Below are 6,622 nucleotides of genomic sequence, written 5' to 3'. Positions count from 1 at the left end.
AAGTACTTTGATTGTGTTGTGCAGGTTCCACGTTGGCGCCGAAATCCCTGGTGTTGCGCCGCACTACACTCCGTCACCAACAACCTTCACGTGTTCCTTGACTCCCTACTTGGTTCGATAACCTTGGTTTCATACTTAGGGAAAACTCGCTGCTGTACGCATCACACCTTCCTCTTGGGGTTCCCAACGGACGTGTGTTAACTACCACGCCAACAGCAGCAGCTCACAAGATCTATACATGAAGCACAACAAGGAAAGGACAACCATCTAGCTACTGCTTTGGACCCATGGTCCCGTGGAGGACTACTCACGCATCACCTCGGATGAAGACATGGCGATGTAGAGGCCTCCGGCGGTGATTTACCTCTCCGGCAGGGTGCCGGGATGGACTGCAGAACCCTCCGGAACTAGGGTTTCGGTTGACGGCGGCGGCGGAACTTTTCGTTGATGGAGGCTCGGGTCCCTGGGGTTTTCCCGATACGAGGAATAAATAGACGGAAGGGTGGAGCAAACGAGGCGACGAGGCGCCAGTACATGGGCCAGGCGCGGCCAAGGGTGGGGTCGCGCCTGCCCTATGTACTCGCCGGGTGGCAGCTCTCATGCGCATGTCCTTACGGCTCCGTCTTCGTCCCGGAAAAATAAGACTACGGGCTTTTTTTCATGCAATTCCGAGAAAATTTCATGTACAACTTTTACTGAAACACAAAAACATCAGAAACCAGAACTAGCACTGCTGGCTTGTTGCGTTAATAGGTTAGTCCCAGAAAATGCTAAAAAGTGTGAAAAAGTGAACATAAAACATATAAGAATTGTAACCAAATAAGCATGGAGCATCAAAAATTATAGATATGTTTGGGACGTATGAACATCCCCAAGCGTTAATAGTTTAGTCCCGAGAAAATGCTAAGAAGTGATAACAAACAAATAATTTTTGAGGTGACATGCCGTCACATTACTTTGAGCAATCTAAGTGTAAAAGCAAACATAGCTGGAATCATAGAATCCTAACATAAGCATGATAGATATAATCAAACAATGAAACTTAATAACCATGCTAAAACATGAATAGTAATCAAACAAAAGAAAATGTATAACGTGCATGGAAATCAAAGTGATTGTCAAGAGCATAGCATAGATACATAATAAAGTGGTACTCAGATTGTCCCATAAGTGGAAGCAAAACATAAATGCTTGGACACCTTTAAAAAATTATAAGGATGACTAGAAACAAAAAGTTTGAACAAGCAATACCATAATTATGAATCAATCAATAAAATCTTGGGACCATGCACATAAAACTAAGAATGACAACTATGCTCTGATAAGTGGTGCATAAACTACAAAGTGGAGACTCAACATAAAAGTAAAAGAAGGTCTCTCTTTGAGAGGCAAGTAATATCACCCATGCGCTAGATCTTTTTATTGAAACAACAAGAATATAAAATGCACTTTTGAGAGGTGGTTGTTCATGTCAACGAGTAGTAAAAAGAGTTATTTTCATCTTCCATACTAAGCAAGTTTGAGAGCGGTTCCGAAATATTTGGGCGAAGCCTTGATACGTCTCTGACGTATCGATAATTTTTTGTGTTCCATGCCACATTATTGATGATATCTACATGTTTTATGCACACTTTATGTCATATTCGTGCATTTTACGGAACTAACCTATTAACAAGATGCCGAAGTGCCGATTGCTTGTTTCTATGCTGTTTTTGGTTTCGAAATCCTAGTAAAGAAATATTCTCGGAATTGGACGAAATCAACGCCCGGGGTCCTATTTTGCCACGAAGCTTCCGGAAGACCGAAGAGGAGACGAAGTGGGGCCACGAGGTGGCCAAACCATAGGGCGGCGCGGCCCGGGCCTTGGCCGCGCCGACCTATAGTGTGGGCCCCTCGTGTGGCCCCCGACCTGCCCTTCCGCCTACAAATAGCCTCCGTCGCGAAACCCCCGGTACCGAGAGCCACGATACGGAAAACCTTGCGAGACACCGCCGCCGCCAATCCCATCTCGGGGAATCCGGAGATCTCCTCCGGCACCCTGCCGGAGAGGGGATTCATCTCCCGGAGGACTCTTCACCGCCATGGTCGCCTCCGGAGTGATGAGTGAGTAGTTCACCCTGGACTATGGGTCCATAGCAGTAGCTAGATGGTTTTCTTCTCCTCATTGTGCTTCATTGTTGGATCTTGTGAGCTGCCTAACATGATCAAGATCATCTATCCGTAATACTATATGTTGTGTTTGTCGGGATCCGATGGATAGAGAATACTATGTTATGTTAATTATCAAGTTATTACCTATGTGTTGTTTATGATCTTGCATGCTCTCCGTTATTAGTAGAGGCTCGGCCAAGTTTTTGCTCTTAACTCCAAGAGGGAGTATTTATGCTCGATAGTGGGTTCATGCCTCCATTGAATGCGGGACGATGATGATGACGAGAAAGTTCTAAGGTTGTGGATGTGCTTGTTGCTACTAGGGATAAAACATTGATGCTATGTCTAAGGATGTAGTTATTGATTACATTACGCACCATACTTAATGCAATTGTCATGTTGTTTTGCAACTTAATGCGGAAGGGGTTCGGATGATAACTCTGAAGGTGGACTTTTTAGGCATAGATGCATGCTTGGATAGCGGTCTATGTACTTTGTCGTAATGCCCAATTAAATCTCACTATATTTATCATGACATGTATGTGCATTGTTATGCCCTCTCTATTTGTCAATTGCCCGACTGTAATTTGTTCACCCAACATGCTTTTATCTTATGGGAGAGACACCTCTAGTGAACTGTGGACCCCGGTCCTATTCTTTACATCGCATACAATCTCTTGCAATACTTGTTTTACTTGTTTTCACGCAAACAATCATCTTCCACACAATACGGTTAATCCTTTGTTACAACAAGCCGGTGAGATTGACAACCTCAACTGTTTCGTTGGGGCAAAGTACTTTGGTTGTGTTGTGCGGGTTCCACATTGGCGCCGGAATCTGCGGTGTTGCGCCGCACTACATCCCGCCGCCATCAACCTTCAACGTGCTTCTTGACTCCTACTTGGTTTGATTAAACCTTGGTTTCTTACTGAGGAAACTTGCCGCTGTGCGCATCACACCTTCCTCTTGGGGTTCCCAACGGACGTGTCAACTACACGCATCAAGCAAATTTACGGCGCCGTTGCCGGGGAGATCAAGACACGCTGCAAGGGGAGTCTCCACTTCCCAATCTCTTTACTTTGTTTTTGTCTTGCTTTATTTTATTTACTACTTTGTTTGCTGCATTATATCAAAACACAAAAAAATTAGTTGCTAGCTTTACTTTATTTACTTGTCTTGCACTCTATATCAAAAACACACAAAAAAATTAGTTACTTGCATTTATTTTATCTAGTTTGCTTTATTTACTAATGCTAAAATGAGTAATCCTGAAGTTGAAGTTCGTTCGTTTAAGCAACAAGGGGGAGAATGTTTAAAAGATGCTTGGTATAGAATTAGTGATGCTCATAGTAGGTGCACTAAGAAACACTCCACCACTATCCTGCTCGGGAATTTTTATGTTGGTATCTCTAGTTGGAATAGATATGTTCTTGATTGTCTCGCGGGAGGTAACTTCCTAGGCGCTCCCGCTTTAGAAGCTAGTTGCATTATTGAGAGTTTATTTGGAACACCACCTGTTAATGAAACTAAAATTGAAACCTCTCTTGAGGATGTTATGAAAAAATTGGAAACCATAGAGCAAAACCTTCCAATTATTGATACTATTTTGAAAGCATTACTTGGTAGCACTGATAAACTTGATAAATCTCTAGGTGGAATTAATGAGAGAATCGCCATCTTAGAATCTTGTGCTATTCATGATAATCAAACCCAAAGGATTAGTGAACTAGAAGAGGCTATGGGAACATTGGGTTCAACCTTTTTATCTATAAAGTTTAGAGAGAAAGCTTATGTGGGAAAGGAGCAAAGGTTCATGTATATCTCTAAAGGGGCTAAACCAAAAAGCTATTACAGGCCCAAAATCGATAAAGCTCTTAAAACCACTATAGATAAGGGAGCATCTAAGGTACCCAATGGGATAAATTGTGAAAATAATGTTGATGCTTCGTCTCTCGATAATACTTGATTTACACTTTACGCGCCTAGCTGAAAGGCGTTAAAGAAAGCGCTTATGGGAGACAACCCATGTTTTTACTACAGTATTTTTGTTTTATATTTGAGTCTTGGAAGTTGTTTACTACTGTAGCAACCTCTCCTTATCTTAGTTTTGTGTTTTGTTGTGCCAAGTAAAGTCTTTGATAGTAAAGTTCATACTAGATTTGGATTACTTCGCAGTTTCAGATTTCTTTGCTGTCACGAATTTCGACCTGCCTCCCTGTAGGTAGCTCAGAAAATTAAGCCAATTTACGTGCGTGATCCTCAGATATGTACGCAACTTTCATTCAATTTGGGCATTTTCATTTGAGCAAGTCTGGTGCCATTTTAAAATTCGTCTTTACGAACTGTTACTGTTTTGACAGATTCTGCCTTTTATTTCGCATTGCCTCTTTTGCTATGTTGGATGAATTTCTTTGATCCATTAATGTCCAGTAGCTTTATGCAATGTCCAGAAGTGTTAAGAATGATTGTGTCACCTCTGAACATGTTAATTTTTATTGTCCACTAACCTCTAATGAGTTGTTTCGAGTTTGGTGTGGAGGAAGTTTTCAAGGATCAAGAGAGGAGTATGATGCAATATGATCAAGGAGAGTGAAAGCTCTAAGCTTGGGGATGCCCCGGTGGTTCACCCCTGCATATTCTAAGAAGAATCAAGCATCTAAGCTTGGGGATGCCCAAGGCATCCCTTTCTTCATCGACAACATTATCAGGTTCCTCCCCTGAAACTATATTTTTATTTCGTCACATCTTATGTGCTTTGCTTGGAGCGTCGGTTTGTTTTTGTTTTTTGTTTTGTTTGAATAAATGGATCCTAGCATTCACTATATGGGAGAGAGACACGCTCCGCTGTTGCATATGGACAAGTATGTCCTTAGGCTTTACTCATAGTATTCATGGCGAAGTTTCTTCTTCGTTAAATTGTTATATGGTTGGAATTGGAAAATGCTACATGTAGTAATTCTAAAATGTCTTGAATAATTTGATACTTGGCAATTGTTGTGCTCATGTTTAAGCTCATGCCTCATATACTTTGCACCCATTAATGAAGAAACACCTAGAGCTTGCTAATTTGGTTTGCATATTTGGTTTCTCTAAAGTCTAGATAATTTCTAGTATTGAGTTTTGAACAACAAGGAAGACGGTGTAGATTCTTATAATGTTTACAATATGTCTTTTATGTGAGTTTTGCTGCACCGGTTCATCCTTGTGTTTGTTTCAAATAGCCTTGCTAGCCTAAACCTTGTATCGAGAGGGAATACTTCTCATGCATCCAAAATCCTTGAGCCAACCACTATGCCATTTGTGTCCACCATATCTACCTACTACATGGTATTTCTCCGCCATTCCAAAGTAAATTGCTTGAGTGCTACCTTTAAAATTCCATCATTCACCTTTACAATATATAGCTCATGGGACAAATAGCTTAAAAACTATTGTGGTATTGAATATGTACTTATGCACTTTATCTCTTATTAAGTTGCTTGTTGTGCGATAACCATGTTTACGGGGACGCCATCAACTATTCTTTGTTGAATATCATGTGAGTTGCTATGCATGTCCGTCTTGTCTGAAGTAAGAGAGATCTACCACCTTAATGGTTGGAGCATACATATTGTTAGAGAAGAACAATGGGCCGCTAACTAAAGCCATGATTCATGGTGAAAGTTTCAGTTTTGGACATATATCCTCAATCTCATATGAGAATAATAATTGTTGCCACATGCTTATGCATTAAAGAGGAGTCCATTATCTGTTGTCCATGTTGTCCCGGTATGGATGTCTAAGTTGAGAATAATCAAAAGCGAGAAATCCAAAATGCGAGCTTTCTCCTTAGACCTTTGTACAGGCGGCATGGAGGTACCCCATTGTGACACTTGGTTAAAACATGTGTATTGCGATGATCCGGTAGTCCAAGCTAACTAGGACAAGGTGTGGGCACTATTAGTATACTATGCATGAGGCTTGCAACTTGTAAGATATAATTTACATAACTCATATGCTTTATTACTACCGTTGACAAAATTGTTTCATGTTTTCAAAATAAAAGCTCTAGCACAAATATAGCAATCGATGCTTTCCTCTTTGAAGGACCATTCTTTTTACTTTTATGTTGAGTCAGTTCACCTATCTCTCTCTACCTCAAGAAGCAAACACTTGTGTGAACTGTGCATTGATTCCTACATACTTGCATATTGCACTTATTATATTACTCTATGTTGACAATTATCCATGAGATATACATGTTACAAGTTGAAAGCAACCGCTGAAACTTAATCTTCCTTTGGGTTGCTTCAACGCCTTTACTTTGAATTATTGGTTTATGAGTTAACTCTTATGCAAAACTTATTGATGCTTGTCTTGAAGTACTATTCATGAAAAGTCTTTGCTTTATGATTCACTTGTTTACTCATGTCATTACCATTGTTTTGATCGCTGCATTCATTACATATGTTTACAAATAGTATGATCAAGG

This window comes from Lolium rigidum, chromosome 6 (genome assembly GCF_022539505.1).
Source record: "Lolium rigidum isolate FL_2022 chromosome 6, APGP_CSIRO_Lrig_0.1, whole genome shotgun sequence".
Taxonomy (NCBI): Eukaryota; Viridiplantae; Streptophyta; class Magnoliopsida; order Poales; family Poaceae; genus Lolium; species Lolium rigidum.
This window is presented reverse-complemented; position numbering follows the sequence as displayed.